At 42.3% G+C, this 18,459-nt stretch overlaps 1 protein-coding gene across 4 annotated transcripts in view; it reads left to right on the top strand.

The window, feature by feature from the left end:
- Positions 1-2,553: 2,553 nt before the first annotated feature.
- The window catches only part of rhbdf1a (rhomboid 5 homolog 1a (Drosophila)), a 38,460-nt gene continuing 22,554 nt past the window's right edge, over positions 2,554-18,459 (top strand). For 2 of the 4 annotated variants that reach the window (XM_061750133.1, XM_061750131.1), the window contains exon 1: positions 2,554-3,184. The gene's annotated coding sequence lies outside the window, so the exon portion shown is untranslated. The remainder of the gene's footprint in view (positions 3,185-18,459) is intronic. The other 2 variants (XM_061750132.1, XM_061750134.1) reach the window with 2 other exon arrangements.

Below are 18,459 nucleotides of genomic sequence, written 5' to 3'. Positions count from 1 at the left end.
CATTATTGTTTTTCTCACATTAAGTTTGTAGTTTTCCTAAGATTTGTGTATTTTTCTCCAATAATTCCATATTTTTCCAATATTTTTTAATATTTTTGTTGTAATATTTCAGCATTTGCAATTTCATATTTGTATTTTTTATGTATTTCATTAAATATTTGTGTATTTCTCGAATGTGTTTCTATGCGGGTGTTTGTATTTTTGTCGACTGTAATACTTTAATAATTTTTTCGATTATTTTGCTATTTTGATCATAATATTTTTCTCCGTTTAGATGTTTCTTGCTTTGGCAGGATGGATGGATGTCGTCGGGCTAGCGCAAGTGTACCATTCTGGAATGTTTTTGATTCTATCAATTGTATGGCCATTATATGACCTGGATGACCTTCAAACTCGCATATAGCGCCTGTTAAAGAAACTTTCCATGCACATTAATAGTAGGTGAGCGTAATTGTACATGATGTTCAAGCAAATGACCTTAACGAAATCTGTGTTATCCTGAGAATAGCCCTCAGCGGTTATATGACAGCACTTCATAACGTGTGTCTTCACGTGTCTTAATGGAGACGTAGATAAGAAGACATTTTCAGGAAAGGGAGCATCTCTCCCCTCTAAAAACCTCAACCGAGGACGACCGCCTCGCCCCCGTTGTCAGCACGTCGGAAGCCCTCCGCTTCCCGCCATCCATCTCCCATCCTCGAGAATATTCCCAGGTGGAGCCGAGCTGCCACTCAAGCCGTGATGGAATGCACTGCTGTTTTCATTCAAGTGCAGCAGCGGAGTGCTTGGGTCTCACCCTGAAGCAGCTTCCCTCGCTTTTGCAGAGCAGGAATAAGTTATTGTGGGCTTTAGATCATAAATGTGACAAAGCATTATCTGTGAGGGTGAATTAGGAGGTGTTTCAGACAATATTTTGTCAAATAATTTCTGGCCACACGTGTGAATCTCATTTTGTGTGTGTGTGGGGGTCCCCTCTGATATCTTCATCCCCTCCATCTGTCCACGTTGACGACGTCTCTCTTTATCGCCGCGTGTGATTTACATTTCCTGCCGTGTGCATGTACAGCATTTTGTGCAGGAAAATGTCTTGCTTTTAGCGCCCTGTTAGCGTTCAGCATGACGTCACGCAATTCGAAAAACCAAATCAGAGGAACCGATATAAAATGTTTCAAAACGTTCGACCAATAAATCGGCACGATGATGTGTGACAATTTACGTCATTGCGTCATATTTGTTCATAAATTTTGTATGGGCCGCAAAGGGGATGAAAAAAGTTCTCCACCCTTATTCATCATCGCACATCATTATTCACAAGTCTGGGAGAAGTTGTACACGGCCTTTTCTTTGCCATCTATCAAGTTAGCATCGGTTCAAGCTACAAATATAAGTTATAATCGGCTGTTACTGGCAAATATTATTTATTCACTTTACTTTTGAATATAATGTGCCAGGATGCATTCTCTGTTGCAGACTGACAATGGGCCATATTCTTTTTTTGCACACTTTTTCATTCTCCTGTCCAGACTTCACACTCCGCACGTAAACTTTAAATGAATACAAAAACATCAAACAGGCGTGATTCACTGACAGCGTAGACTGAGTAGAAATATACGTTGGCGGTGGTTTTGCGAGCGCAGTGAATTAGCCGTCCATGTAGGAAATCCCGATTACGTATGTTTACTCATGATTTGTCACGACAGCATTGCAATTCCTTCTTTTTACTTCGTTTGCTTCCCCGAGTTCAATAATCCGCCCAAGAAAACGATCAGCGCAAGGCTGTTGCGTGCGACCGTGTGGCGGACCGAGTGTGCGTTCACGAGAAAATGATTGGCACACTACTGGGTCACGCCTTCTGCCATAACGCTCTCTGATTGGCTCCTCCTGACATTTTAAGGCATTACAGGCACAAGATGGGGCCAGAGAAGGATAATTTATCAAAAGATCATTTAAATTATATTCTTCTATCAGGTCATACAGACAGTTCTAACATATATATATATATATATATATATATATATATATATATATATATATATATTCTCCACCAATAACTATCACAGCAAGAACACTCAACATTCATGTTATTGTGGATCTCTGACTCTCAGCATTCACAAAACTGGAGAAATATTAAGAACTAAGAATTGAAATAAGTATTGCTGCCATACAAATAGAAATATAAAATATAAAAAAAATGTAGACGCACAAAAGCAAGAGTATGAACACAAAATCCAAGAGTTCAAAATGTCTTAAATTTTGTGCTTGACGCTCTTCTCTCAGCATTCACAACATCAGAATAGTAGATTTTAAAAAATAATAATCATCACAAAACCAAATTGGTGTGAAAATGTACATCTCAACAATGTTTCTGACAGTTAGAAGGATATAAATGTGTTCGCAATACAATCGCAGTGGAAACGTGTGTCAGCATTCACAGTGTACCAGCACTTCTTTTTTTTTGAAAACATGAATGCTCGTCTTTCAGCATTCTCCTCTTGTCGAGTGCGGTTCGTCACACGTCTCAGTGGGACGGAAGCCAGTTTCGGTGGCGTCCAGTCCGGATGAGGACGTCGCTTCGTCACCGGCGTCGAGAGCGAGAAGGAGGAAAGGGGGAGAGGGAGCGCCTCCCCGCTCGCACGCCGATTGGCTGCCGCTAATCGACGGCTCGCCTCCTTCCCCGCAGACGGTCTCCGAGCCCAGGGCGGGGCTCACGCGCTCAAACCCGGCTCCAGAAAAACTTGGGCCGGGTCGACGCATGGAGCAGTGTGGGAAGGCTGTGTCCGTCGGTGGGAAGCTGAGACGCGGACGGCCGGGTTCCATCCTCCGGGAACGCCGGTGCGGTTGAGAAGCGTGGCCGGATTTGACACCGCGGCGCCCGGGGAAGGATTTGTGGCGACGCCGGAGGAGGAAGGAGCCTGGTGGTGCTGGTGTGCGTGTGTGTGTGTGCGTGCGTGCGCGTGTGTGTGCGTGCGTGTGTGTGTGTGTGTGCGCGCGCGCGCGCGTGTGTGTGTGTGTGTGTGTGTGTGTGTGTGTGTGTGTGGTGGGTGGGGGGGTAAACGCAACCGAGAAGAAGCGTTCATTTCCTGCGTGTGCTTGTCAGGATGATGTGACAAGTCCCGAGGGAGAACGCGGAAATCGGATTTATTTCCCCGCCGCTGCAGAGCACCCGAGCCGCCGGCTTTGAAGGGTGAGTTGTGGCTACGATTCCACCGCCGTGGTGGTCACGCGTATGGAAGGTCGAGGAAGAGGACCGAGCCTCCTCCTTCTCCTCATCCATTTATCCGTTTATTTATTTATTGAGTGTCGAATGTGTGGACTTTTCACAGTGCAAGTAGTTGGTTTATTTTTTATTTTATTCCCCCCCCCCGTTGGAAAAGTGTGCTTTCATGAGTCAGTCAATTTTCGAACTTTGAAAAAAAAAAAAAAAAAAAAGTGTTTTTATAGCAGCAGAGGGGAATGTTGTGTAAAGGAATGAGGAATGCTGCCGAATAATCATCATGGGGTGAAGTCACGCCATCATCCTCGTCGTTTCCCTCCCACTCAATCATCACCTCCTCCCTCTTCATCACCATCCTTCAAGGGTTCTCAAACCTTTATTGAGCCAAGGCACATACTTTACATGGGGGAGAAAAAACATCCATCCATCAGAAAACAGAAAAAGTGGATGCATGGGTCAATTAACCACCTTTTGAATTGTTCTGCCTGTCACTTTATGTCGCTCACATAGATAGGCCAACAAAGATTTGTGAGTAAATGATCATGTTTCGACCAATGAAGTGACCTCGGTTAATTTCCCGAAGCCTACCCGATGATGGCTCATGGCACACGAAGGGGCCTAAAGGCAAGCAAAAAGCATGTGACGAAAAAGCGGCCATGTGCTTCCCATATTTCCGGGCCCGCTCGTTTGAACCTGAAAACTTTATTCCTGCCTTGTTTTTTTTTTTAATTATGCTTCCAGGTGGGCCGCGACCCCCCCCTCTCCGCTGCGGTTTATTAGAAACTGCTGAGTTATTTTGGCAGACGTGACACAGGAGCACATGGGCCTGAAACCTTATCGCACTGAGGAAGGGGTGGGCGCTCATAGCTGGGCATGATGTAACCGCACCGATAAAGCCGAGCGAGTCCTGCACCACTGCGCTGGTGTCGGGGCGTCCGGGCCTTGTGTTGACGGGCTGGTCTGTGAGTTTTTTTGGTTTGTTTTTTTCAGGGGGTCTGCCCTGAAAAGTCGTGCCTGCATGACTGCTGGCACGCTGCCTGTCTCACCAAGTTCACTCAACACTTTTCACCACGTGCAGTGCAGACTGGTTCGGTTGGCTTCGGTGCGGTACACAATTGTTGGCTGTTCGTCAGGTGTCTAATTTTCTGATTGCGTAAAAGTCAAAGGCGGATCAATGCCGGGTTACAGCTCTAATGCGGCAACTTTGCCCGATTTCTGTGTGAAAGAGGCTTCTCCTTTGGTACCAACCGTAGTCTGCCTGAATGTGGAATGTCTGGTCCGGTTCGGTTCGCTACGCTATCGTGCACAGTTGCTTGCATTTCCATTGTCAAACGGTTTGGGTGTTACTGCAAGGCAGCAATTTTGTGGGATTCATGTGTGAAAGAAGCTTGTCCATGTGTGAAAGACGCTTGTTTTTTGGTACTAACCAGTCTGTCTGTCTACCCCAATGTCTGGTCTGGTTCAGTTCACTTTGTTACTTTGTTACAGATGTTTTCATTTCCATTGTATAAGCTTTGAAGGGTATTTTAAAGTAGCAATTATCCCGGATTTCTGTATGAAAGAGGCTTCTTTTGGTTGGTCCTGAACATAGTCTGCCTTTCTGTTTGAATGTCTGGTCTGGTTTGGTTTACTTTTGTTTTTTTTGTATTTGACGCGAGGGTGATGAGCGTCAAGTTGACTTTGGCGAATCGATATTTTTCAGTCGTCACAAGCTCGCACATTCTCTCTCCCTGTGATTCTCAGTTGCACAGGCCCACACCCACCGACTTGTTCATCCAATCACATTCAGACACTTGCTCATCCAATCACAATCCGATACCTTCATGGCCTCGCATCCAGTCGGAACATGTAAAACTCTACCACCAATTCATGGAACACAACTGCAAAGTCTAGTAATTTTTTAAAGGACAGAAGGAGGGAATGTATTGTAGCAAATCTGCAGTTGTGTTACGTGGCTTGTTGCAAGAGTTTTTTTTATTAGATGCAAGAGTACGTGAGACCCCTGAAGATTTCTGTGATTGTGATTGCATGATTGAGTTGGAGGGGGTGGGGCAGTGGCAGGTGGACGAGGGTTGCAAGCGTGCGTCGACTGTCTGCGGGATGAAGGCTGACGGTTGAGAGAAACGCGAGATGGATGTTTTCTCTGGCAACATTAACCGTTCATTATTACAATAAAGAGGGTATTAATGGGACACGACAATGAATTGTCTGTCTTTTCATTGTTACAGGACGTGCCGTGAGGATTTAAGGCTGCTCGTCTTCTTGTGCAATTGTTATATCTGAGGATAGACTTGCATATTTTGCTGGTGACCCTGTGTTACAGGTCTCATTTTTTATAATCAAAATATTGCAACAGACTTGAGGTTAGTTGCTAGTTGGCTGGGTGAAGCGGCATTTGTTGTTGCCAAACCCCGTGATTGGCCATTAGTCGACTTGAAGCGAGATGAGCCATTTGCGAATGGTAAAGTCGAAGTGGAAACGTGGCATTGCAGGGTCCATTCGAAAGTGATTTTTGTTCATGTCCATCCACCTCTGTGCATCGTGATAAGCGACCTAATGGCTTCAAGGTGACGACTCGCAGGAATCGTCCGGCTTTGGCGCGCAGGTTACGATAGGACGCAGACGTCATTATTGCAAATAGGATTCCAGGAAGAAGCTCTTGAAGGTCGTTCTCCAAAACACTTGCGTGATTGTCGATTCTGGATCAGAACCGTCGCATGTGTGCTACACATGCATCTTAAAATAAACTTAGACCTCTTTCCCCACCCAGACAATTTTTTTTTTATTTTTTTTATTTTATTCATCCATAAATGTACTGCTCAAAATATGCACAGGTGCCACTTAAAGTTGTTGTAAGAAACTCCAGGCTACCAGTTTGATGGACACTTCTGAAATTTGCTTAAATGACCTTTAATTATAAAGTATGTTGTTATTAATATTTATTTATATTTCTACATGTGAAGGCACTGATCATGTTAATGATTTCACACAAAAATAATCAACAATGATTGAACTAAGTAGGAAGCAAATACATCTCAATATGCTTCACGTTTTTTTTTTCCTATAAATCTCTGCAAGTGTTTACATTTCAAATGATCACCTTATACAACATTCCTAGGAAATCACAATGTCCCCTCACTGGTGAGCTATTTTTGAAACAGGCACAGTGTCAGTAACCCGTTATAGACCAATAAATGAAGCATCAGAGATCGTCTTGGCAACAACAAGGATGTTAGTTTAGCGGCAACATGATTTTAAAGCTGTTACCCGAATGTCAAATTTTTCCATACTCACACTATAATGAGCACTCAAGTCAATGAGCTTGTATTTGTTATAAAAATTGCCTGATCATTTTAGTGCTACAGTAATACTAGCACGGACACAGATGTCCTGGCTGGTCCACCAATTTTTTTTTTTTTTTTTTAGGCCATTACATAAAACATCCGGGATTGTCTTGGCAACAACAGAAGTGCCACTATACAATCGACATGGTTTTGAAGCTGCTATTTCAATGTCAAACTATTCCATACCGGTGCTTTAATGAACATTCAAATCTCGCACAGTACATTATAGACTGCTTAGACCACTGCGCGTTTAATTAATATTCCCAACAGGGACCTAATTGAATTTGTGAGCTGCATCCATGATAGCTTAAGTAAATAATCAGAATGGAAGTTATTGGCTCACCTATTAAAAAAGCAATCACCCAAAAATGACTCAAGCTGTCTCATAATTGTCAGACATAGTTCTCGTCATTGTCCTTTTTGTGATGTCACGATTCGCAAATGTGAGTGCGTGTGGAGAGGTCAGACATGTTAACCAACTTGTTCTGCCGCCTACTACTACTTTTCCCACATCTCATTACAGACACTGACAGCATTAGCTTTTGCGCTGGCTCAATTGCAAGTGAGCTTATCTGCTCGCAGTCGAGCTGGATTTGCCAAGTGCCAAATTCTGATTTAATGACTATTTGCGATTTATTTATTTATTCATTCATTCATTCATTTTTCTTTTTTGCCTTGTCTATTTTCATGTATATTTCAAGTAAGACATGCTGCATTGGTTATGACTGCCACGCATGAAACAAACTGCATGTAAATAACTCCATAAGTGTCAACACCAGGAAGTAAACGATAATACATGAATAAATATAAATCTTAATGATAGATAACATTTAATTGGCCTGGACTGTCACTTCCCTCATTGATTTCAATGAGAGTAACCGCCACATTGCTCCTCTGACAACACTCAGCAATTATTATTTTGCTTATGTAATGATGGACACGCCTCTAATGTAGCATATTTATAACATATTTAGTAGATGTTTTCTCTGTAGCTTATATTGATGACGATTGTTTTTTAAAGTGTTTATTTTAGGTCCATTTTCTGGGCAGATGTGTGTGTATTATTTTATTATTATTATTATGTATTTTCCAACTTTTATTGAGCCAAGGCATGAATTCAACATAATAATAATAATCTCCCTGCACGCCGCTGAAAAAATATGTCGCAAAAAGTAGATGTAGTGGTACTTCGACTTACGAGTAACTTGACTTATGAGTATTTTGAAATGGAAGCTGTTGCCCGGCTAATTTTTGTCCTTAGTTGGATCAAAAATTTTTGTTACGAGCGCTAAATGGTGGCAGCAAACTTCACAATAAGCAGCAAATAGTAATAAATTCAAGCTGTTTATTACCATTGCAAGTTGAAGTTTAAACATAAAACAAAGACAATTACATATTGTTTATTTAACCAAACCACATAGCTTATGAAAGTCTGCTAGCTTAATGCTAACACGCAATGCAAAGCGCCTTAGATGGGCTAAATAAACTAGCGTCGATGTTGCATAGGTATAACCCTAAGAAACAGGTATTTGAACATAAAAGGTGCAGTAACACATCTAGACAATATAATACTACTCAGTCATATACAGTTTGCTATTCGCAGAGGATCGGGACCAGAACAGCGAAATTCCGAGGATAATTGACGCCCATTGGAATTGGTGTATTTATTTTTTTAAACCCCACAAATTCCTGAATAAGTGGGGATAAACCACCAATAAGCATTTCCGGGGTTGGTCCCCCCCCCCCCCCCCCCCCCCCCAAAAAAAAAGAAAAATGCCAGGCCGTGCACACCAGAAGGAGCACAATTATGATGCAAACCTTCGTTTTTCTTTTTTTACATTCCATTATCTGTATACATTAAATTATTATTATTACAGTATGTTTTTATAAAGAAAATTGAGCGTGCGTGCATGAGTGCAAGTGACTGAGTCCTAGTTGTCTTTTTAAAAACACGTGAACATTTTTATTTATTTATTTTTAAGTTTGTCAGATTGCTGATACGGATGTGGATTTTCATTCACATTTATTTGGACGAGGCCTGCTTCTGATCCGATTATGTCCGATTCCATGTGTTTTTCTCTTTACGCTGCCATGACGCATATCCCAATTGTGCCACTTGAAAGCATAAAATTGGAATTGTGTCACTTGCTGTGTCAGTCCGGGTCTTGCCAAAGTTGGGAACAAATAGGTGGAACAATGGCGTGTGACTCGTGCATGCGTGCTACTCAATAAGGAATGTAAACAGATGCTTTTGCCTTGTCCTCGCTTCTTTTAATTACACAGGAAGTCTTTTCCTTTCCTGTTGAAGCCAGCGCACATTAGCATTCTATGGCTGCCGCTGGCTCTTCCTGGAATTACACTTGGCTCGGCGCAAGTGTCCCTCTCGTGGGTTTGTGACTCACAGGCGGCGGCGGTGACGGCAGCCATGACAGTCGCTGTGATGTAATGCGGGCCGCGGCGTGGCTATTTTCAGGTCCGCCTCTGAGCCCGTCGACCACCTGCAGCTCGCCCACTGCGGGCAGTTCCGAGTCACCTTTTGGATGCTCACTTAATTTGTCTTTAATTAGACATTTTAATACGTTTTGCTCACGGGCACATTTTCAGAAAAGGGTGGAAAACGATTGACTTGGTTGTTTAATTTCACACTTGATGGGTGAGCTGGCACGCCATCGACCTAAACTATTTGGATACAAGACATTAACAAGTCAATTTTCCATAATGTGTCCTCTTGAAGTAACGTTTGCGGGGAGGAAGACATGTCATTAGGGTTGTTGGCTGCCGGGTGTTTTGGGTGCCGGCGAACTGACATGGTTGGTTGGTGTCTGGAGCCGTTTAACCTCGGGGCAGAGCTCAGTTTCGAGCTTGTGGGAACGCTTTGTATGTTTTCCCCAGAAGCGGCGGAGACGGCGACGACTCCTTGAACTTTGACTGCCGAGCGGCCCTCTTTGAGAGGGCGTGTCGGCTGGAGATTCGCCAGTAAATGTCTTTTACCTGACACCTTGGGACAGAAATATAAATGTAGGCCTTGTTGCAACTGCACATGCCGTACGTGGGTGAAATCCCTTTGACGCGGGCTCGCGTTACGAGGTTCACACAAGCCTCCGTTACAGCAGCGTAACTTGAGGGTGAACTTGTAAACAAATCAGTATGGTAAAGACGCTTTACTAGCACTTCTCAGGAAAGTTAAGCAGGAGGAGGAGATGCACAACATTGCTAATTTCTTTTCTTAATATCGTGTTCTCATGAGAATTTTGGATGAAAATGTGAGTGTTCTTGTATAAAAACAAGGTGAACGTCCTTAACTCCATTTTCCACGCATATTGTTTTGAGCAGATGAATGCTGCCATAAATGAGCTCAGCTCTACACAACCATATAACCGACCGAACTCTTTATAATCAATTGATCGATTCAGAGGTTATATTGCGCATGCCTTATTATACATATAGTGTATGCTTTGTAATATTTTATATGAAGTTCTTAAGCTGTGTTTTAGGTGTGTGTGACATGTCGATTGTTTCAGTAAATGATGAAAGGTCCAAGCAGTGATGAACAGACCGTCGCACCCCCTTTTTAATGGTGAATCCTTGACGTGATAATCAAACTTTTACGCACATTAGATGGTGTAGGAAAAAAAAGCTTGGCAATTGAGCGTTACCTGTTTGGGGGGGACAAACAACAACAAAAAAAACAGTATTTGCAACATTTTTTTGCTTGAATTCAATGGACATCCTTCTGGTGTACATGCCTTAGCTACCAGGGTGTGGTTTAATTTATACATTCATGTATAAACGAAGAAGACGGTCACATCTTTTCAGTAAGCTGCAGTAATATTTTTTCACAGATCATACAAAATCTATGCCTGTGAGTATTGTTAAATGCTTTGTGTATGTGCTCTTGTGCATTTGTGTTAAAAATTGTTTAAAGGTTTCTACCTACCGCATAGTGATGCTAGTTTCGATAGCACATCTATGGTGTTTTGCATTATGTGTTAACATTAAGCTAGCTGACTTTTGTGAGACGTTATTTCGGTTGGTCAAATACAATTATCTTTGTTCACATTTCATTTTACATTAACTTTTAACTGGGAGTGGCAAGAAACAGATTGAATCAAGCACATTTGGGCCCTCTTGAAGAAATGTTCCCTATTTGCCAAACTGCACTCGGACCCTAATGACATCAGACATGGGTCATATTAGAAAGTCAAGACATAGGCAGCGGATCAGAATTGGGCATTGATAAGCACAGTGCGGATTAATAAGCCTCAGTGGAGCAATGGCAGTGCTAGTACTACCCTAATGTGTCGTCTCCTCCGTTAATGGCATCCGTGTGAGTTGTCTGAATGGAGCTGCAGTACACAGGAGTTATATCTGGACAGCTTCAGCGGCCCCACCAGCATCGCATACCAGGCACCACACTCACTCCAGCGGGCTTCCCAGAAACCAGGGTGTGTTTTGGACTCTCGCCGCTCCGTCTTAAAACACATGAGCGAGCCACACGCTTGGAATACTGCACTTTTTTGTCGCTGTCAGTTAATCCGTTGGAGTGTGATGAATGTTTGTCAGTCAAGACGCGGCAAAGTGGCCTCCAGCCAGACGCTGCCGGCGGATTTTAACAAGCACCTGAGCCCGGAATCCAACTTTCCCTTTCCCTCCTCCTCCTCGTGGTGCCAGTTTTTTTTTTTTTTTTTTCTTCTCTTTCTTTCTTTCGTTCTCCTTTTCGCACTTTGACAGGCCGGGTGGAAAATGATGTCAAGTCTCTTTTATGGTGCCCTCCTCAGTCAGGAAGGCGTCGCTCTGAATATGTGTTGAAAATAAACAAAAGTTGTCATGTCAGGGGTTGTCCTCCCACTTGGAGAGCATAGAAAAGTCTTTTTGTTAACGTCTTTCCTCTCGTCCCCTTGCTGACGTCATTTTTCCTGACCCCTCCGTCCCCCCGCCGTACGACAATAATTGCTTGGCTGCCCACTGGGTCGCTCTTTAAGAGGCCCTTCTCCTCCTCCTCGTATTTTGCCCTGCGGCGGGCGGTCCCAGTGGACCTGCTCGGGTCTTCCCGGTCTTCCTGTGCCTTCCTCATGGACTTTTCCACAGTCTATCTCGCAGTCCAGCTGTGTGTCGTCACCCCGCCTCCCCCTCCATCCTTCCTTTGTACGTGTCCTCTCTGGACTTCATCTTGGTGACACCAGCGACCCTAAATGTCAAGGACTTCAGTCACAATCTACCAAAAAAAGAGTTTTCATACAGGGGACGTCACATTCAGTCTATGCAGATTTTGAAAGGTGTACCAAATGTGAGTATTTTAATGATCTGAAATTGCAAAGAATTGATAGGGTTAGGCTTAGTAAATAATTGATCTAGCTTTGGAATGGCATTGTAATTATAATGTCATTAATTCAACAGCCACTACTGGGCAATATGCCAATAAATAAAAAAACAAAAATTTATAATTGATTTTAAAATGGTAACAACATTTGATTAATTGGCAAAATATGCAATTATGTAATGTAGTAGAATATACCAAGTAGGCTATCCACCTAATAATGTGAAATTAATAAGAAATCTAAATAATAAGATAATTGAAAAATAATATCAAAGAAGTAATACATTAATTTGGAGGAAAAAATGTCATTCATGTAATGTGCATATAATTAATATTGAATGTATATAATTTCATAATATGAACTTGTCATTGTATTATTAAATATAAGTAATTAATTTAATTAACAAAATTATCAACTTTAGCAAAATAATTTTAGCAAGTTATGATGCAAAAATAATGTAAAAACGAGGTTTCAACCCATGATTTAACATGAGCAGATGTTTTACATCACCATGGAGCTGGCTGATTTTCGCTCATGATTGGTCCACAATCCAAGTTCTCCAGCCATCATGAAATGTTACGTCACAAATATTCTATATATTTAATGACATTATTACACTTGCTTTGCCACATTACATCAGAGCGGATTGTGTGCTCATCAGATGGTGATCACAATCAGCGTGATTCCTCTCTACATAAGTCATGTGGATGCTGAACCTTCTTTATTGAAACCGCTTCCTCTTTGTTTGCTTGAGTAGCAGATGAAAGGGATTCAAATAGTAGTGGCGCATGAATCACATGACTTAGTTGAATCCGATGACCTGGTTGTTGCAAAGAAGGAACGGAAACCCGAAGATGAGACTGTGCAGCTGTTGCCTCTGATTTAAAAACAAACAAACCAAAAAGTAAGTACTATACTCTTGCTCAGGTTTGTCTTTCCAGCACCTAATCAGACTCATGTGTGACTTTAGATGTGTTGTTTCTTTCCACGTAATTGCTAAAGGCTGTGCACACCAACGTGTACGGTTTAGTTTGTGTGTGTGTGTGTGTCTCCTTGTATTGAACATCAATGGAGTCGATCAATGCGTTGCCTGGGATGCAAATCCGACAAGGAGAAGTTTTGAACCATTCTTGGAAAAAGCACATGATTGAACATGGTTAAAAAAAATGGAGGTGATAGAAACCTTTGTGTTGTGTTTTCACATAGTGTGGCTATAAAATGGGCTAACGCAGGGGTGCCAAATTTATGAAAATGCCTGTAATGCATATTTCTTAATATTTTTTCCATCTATCCATTTCCTATAGCACTTGCTAGCTGTAGCTGTGCGGCGTTGCATCACTTTGAGATCAGCACGGCATTTGAGTGGAAGATAAAGATTAGGTGGCAAATCTCTGCTTGTCACGTTGATGATGAGGAAGAGAAATGCTAACGTGTTGAAAGTCAGACAAATCTAGGCTTGTGTTTCGTTAGAAAGTAGAAAGTGTGTGTCGTGATCGTGAGAAAAGATGACACAGTTCATGGAGTGAATGATGAACGCTATGTAAAAAAGCCAGTGACGTTGAACTCGAGACGTGGCGAGTCAGCGTCGCTCATGGCGCGTTTCATTGTTGTATATCTGTAAATAAATTTGAATTTTACCATTTATTTCTCAGTCTCGTTTTTGTTTTATAGTTTGCGGTGTCAGAAAAAGAAAATGCATCAAAGTCGCTATTCTGCTTAACGTGTTTTGTTTTCACAAAAAGATGGTTTTCTCCGCTTTTTGGTTAGAAACTGATGTTTTTGGTAAAACCAGCCCATGTTCTATTGCGGATTACTAAAGAACGGAAAAAACTAGAAACAGACTTTTTTTCTGGTGAGAGAAGAGTCTATTCTTTCATTTTGGCAGGTGTTGTCACAGAACTCAATATTCTGTGGTTCTTGAAAGGCTTTTTATCTATCTAAATAAGATAACCAGATTATCAGAAACACAGCACAGCATAATGCTGCAAATGACATCACAATAATAAACAGTTGTATTATTATTATTACTATACGGACAAAAGTATTGTGACCACTTAGACAAAAATATCGTGTTCTCAACTGTGTCTGAGGAAAGTTTTGTACATTATGTGAGCGCTCGTCTTTCTCGGTCACGCTCGGCAGCTTTTCTCACACGAGCTAAATGACGCTCACGATGCTAATTCCTCTTTGCGAGCGGTCGCACGACGGCACGGGATATATGTGCACGTCGTTTCCGCCGTCGTGGTGACCGGACGTGTTGAACGCATCCCGTTTTGCGTATGTGTTTATATGTGTGTTTCCTGCCCTGTTTTTTTTTTTTCCCCCGCTTCCTTCCCTCCAGTACTCCCAGTAACCCGACCTCCACTCACCGGTGGTCTCCCAGGGAGGAAGCGGGATGACCGAGCCAACGACTCCTTTTGTGGTGTATTTTTATTCCCGTTGAGTGATTTGAACACAAAGGCGAGCCACGGTGTTGCTGCTCTGGATGTAATAATCTCGTTTTACGCAAACAAATAAAACTATTAGCCGCAGTGGGAATTTGCTTGGCGCACCATTTCCAATAATTGGAAGATCTCCAGCTCACTCCTGATTTTATTTTTAATTTTTTTCCCCTGCCGTATTCGAATCACGCAGCACAATGAGCGTTGTTGAGCATCAGGCGGCACAATGCGGGCTTTTGTGGCCTTGATTGAGGCTGATATCATGCTGGAAACTATTCCGATGGCTATCACATGCTGTTTCTCCTCTTACTCTCTTTAACGAGAGAATGTCAAACCTCCTGCAGACAATCAACGGCTTGTTTTCAGGCCAATTTAAGGTGCTTGTGGGAGCTGCAGAAAGTACTCATTTTGTTTGAGTTATGTCTTTTAGTAGGGTGTGCAGCACTGTATCAAGAGACTTTTGAGATAGGTCAGCCCTGTACTTCATTGCCAGAATCCCCCCGCCCCTTACATTGGTCTTTGGGGAGAAATTCCCTCTGCAAACCTTGTCACAATCTCTTGTGTGGTGATCTAAGTAATGCCAGTCTGGCGAGGCATTCTAGTCGCGATTGGAAACTGAATACGGGGATCAAAGCTGCTTGGTGTCAAGCAGCGTCCCAGACTCTGTTGTGACTTTTTCTGTGCCGCTCTTCGCCTTAAGTGTATGGCACAAGCGTAGCGACTCTTTTTGTTTGCAGTTTGGTGAATTTTGATGCATTGATCAAAATCAATGCTGACAATCTATGCAGATTTTGTTTTTATCCGAGCGAGCAGCATAATCTGCCCTGTCGTGACTATACCGGGCTAACGGTGCAAACAGACTTTAATCTTTTGCTTTCATTGTCATGGTTGTCCACTTCCACAATTAAGCAACCTTGAGACTGAAGAGTTTGGCACATTTTGAATTCCTCACAGCGAGCAGCAGACCATACATTGTTGTTACTTTTTGTTCTTCCACTCATTGCCTTTTTGTGACACCAGCACAATTTGAGTCCAAATGAATACTGACAATCAATCCAGATTTCTCTTTTTTTTTTATTCTATTAGCAAGCAGCACTGTTGTTACTATTCCAGGAAAACACTCCAAACATCTTCTGCTTTTGCTGTCCTTTTGAATTCATCATATCAAGCGGCATGACATACTCTGTTGTAACCTTTTCATAGTCTTTTTTTTCTTCTTGGCCTTTATTTGTTTGCACATTTTGAGTGAAAAATACATCTTGACAATTTAAGCAGATTTGTTTTTTATTCTGTCAGCGAGTAGCATAACAAGCACAGATGTTACTGTATTAGCATTTTGAGTCAAAATCAAACCTAACATTCTATCTTGATTTAATAAATCGTAGCACTTTTCTTTTCCATCGTCATACTGCGTGACGCCTATTCATCTTCTGGTCTTTTTGTCCTTGTCACCAGTGATATATTTGACATATGATGCATGACAGGTCCAGTGATGAATAGTAACATTTGGCTCTACATTATAGCATAGCTTAGTTGGTGCTTTCAAACCTCTGCCATGGCTGTCTGTTCACTTCTGGCCTGAGGTCAGTTCTTGGGGAGTGTCACAGTCCTGTTGAATTTCATGAATCGCCCTGAACAGTCAGCCCCAGGCGGGCTTCGGCCTTTTCTCCGCAGTGTGCTTGTCGTGCATAAACTCTCTGTGACCCGCTGGGTACATGGTCCCACGCACACTAATAGGCGGTGAGTGCAGGTGGAGATCCAGCCGCTGTAAGATAAGCCTTCACTGCAAACAAAGCGCTTTCAGGTGCCTCAGCTGTAGTCGCCGGTTAAAATTAGCTGTTTATCAGCGACTCGAATTCACAGAGCGGCCGTTGGAGCACGTTGGGTTGATTTAACAGGGTGTTTCCTCATCTAAAGTATCTCACTCGCAACTTTCAAGCCTGTGGTCATCTGCTTCCTCGAGATTACAGAAACAAACAAGGATCGCGACCGAGAGAGAGATGATACAGATTTGCTGAGTGACTCGTGTTTTCGCGCTGATGTGGCGTTAAACGGTACATTGCAAGAGTAGTCTCATTAGATTATTAGTTTTTGCAGTACAATAATGACCGTTTGTAATTGATTTTCAAAATACAAAAACGGGAACGGTGTCAATATGTAAAGGGGGTCACGCTAAAACACTTTTATGCTTTTGTATATATCTTTCTATATACACCAAAGAATGAAATAATTTTTATGTTAATGCATAATATAATACAAGTAATATTTAAAATATAATTGTTTCATTAATTATTCATACACCATAGTGTAACTATAGTCTCCTATATTTAGTTGAGCCTTACAGAGTACTTTACACATACTTCGCATGCAGTGAAATTGTATTATGAGAAAAGTATATGCAATTAAGCACAGAGGATGACTGGTTAGCACATCTACCTCACAGTTCTGAGGACCCAGGTTCAAATCCCGGTCTTGCCTGTGTGGAGTTTGCATGTTCTCCCCGTCCGTGCCTGCGTGGGTTTTCTCCGGGTACTCCAGTTTCCTCCCGCATCCCAATAACATACATGCTAGGTTAATTGAAGACTCTAAATTGCCCGTAGGCGTGAAAGTGAGTGTGAATGGTTGTTTGTTTGTATGTGCCCTGCGATTGGCTGGCGACCAGTTCAGGCAGGAGGCGGGCTCCTGCCTGCAGTTGCCTGGGATAGGCTCCAGCACGCCCGCGATCCGAGTGAGGATAAGCGGTGTAGAAAATGGATGGATGGATAATAAACCCTATATCAAAATAAAACGCTGTTAAATAAAAACAATAAAATAAAATAAAACATATATACCAATGAATATAGTGTCACGTATTTAGTTGAGCCCCCCCTTTATGCTAAATCTCTTATATTTTCTAATACATACTTATACAACATGCAATAAAATTCTATGATGTTTGTGTAATACACGCAAGTTAAGGGGAAAAAAAAAAAGAATTTAGGAATTGAACCACAAACTGCATAACATTGATAAAAGCTGTCTGTGTCCGTATAATAATGTGTCACCAAAGTGCGCTTTCATATTTGATTTCCTGTGCAGGATATTGACTGTGCCTTGTACCAAAATACTGTAATACAAAATTTCCGGCCTTTTCCCTGTTGCTATCTTGATTTTGGGAGTGGGGAGGTAGCCAAAATGTCAAACACAATCAGGTTTTAGAGTGAAATAAAGTGGCATAGTGGGCCTGTTGCTTGTTTTTCCTGCGACCCTTTTTTTTCAGTCGCACTAAGCAGCACATTTGAAATTCACATCTATAAATACACTGCATGCCGAAGGCCCGCTTTGAGAATGCCATTTATACTTTCAGGAGCTATTCATATCTCTGGCGCACCATGCTGTCATTTGGTAAACACTGTTAGGAGCGTGAGGCAGTCTGGGAAGAGTAAGTACCCTATCCTCAATCAGGAGGGTTAAAGGGCATTCTGTCTAACCAAGCGCTAATCTGTGGAAAAACGGTTAAAACAAAGTGCGCCGTATACGGCATATGTCTTGGCTGGGCCGTGCCTGCCCGCAATGCCCGGCGTCTAGCCCCTTTGCTCGCCGTGACACTTGATCTCAGGGTCAGCTGCGTGGGATATTTCTGCTGCGTGTGTGTTTTAATGTCGTAAAAGGCTGGATGGCCATGACAGCCTGTCACATATCACCACGGCCCTTCCCGATGACAGCAGCTCCACTGGAACGCAGCAGCTCCCCGTCGCCCACGGCTTCGGGGGGGTGGGAGGACCGTCTCATCTTATTTCATAAAATCATACGTTTTTAATATTAGAATACAAAATTGCAAACTCCCCATCTTTCCATCTATCTCGCGAGCTATTTCTCGAGCTATCCATCAAGCTATAGACCTATCTATCAAACACTATCCATCAAGTTATCAATTGATTGCGCTTTTGAGCTATCTTTGGTCCTATCAAGCAATGTATTGTGCTATCGGGAGCTAAAGTATCTATCAAGCTATCGCTTGAGCTATCGATTGAGCTACAGTATTGAAGCTAGCCGTTGATTGATTAATCTATCTATCGAGCTATTGACCTATTTATCTCATCAACTATTAGCGGTACAAGGAAGCTAGCTAGCTTACTTTGAAGCGAGGATGTTCTTGGCTA

Source organism: Phyllopteryx taeniolatus, chromosome 16, assembly GCF_024500385.1.
Source record: "Phyllopteryx taeniolatus isolate TA_2022b chromosome 16, UOR_Ptae_1.2, whole genome shotgun sequence".
NCBI lineage: Eukaryota > Metazoa > Chordata > Actinopteri > Syngnathiformes > Syngnathidae > Phyllopteryx > Phyllopteryx taeniolatus.
Note: the sequence above shows the minus strand (reverse complement) of the source record. Positions and strands in the feature narration are given on the sequence as shown.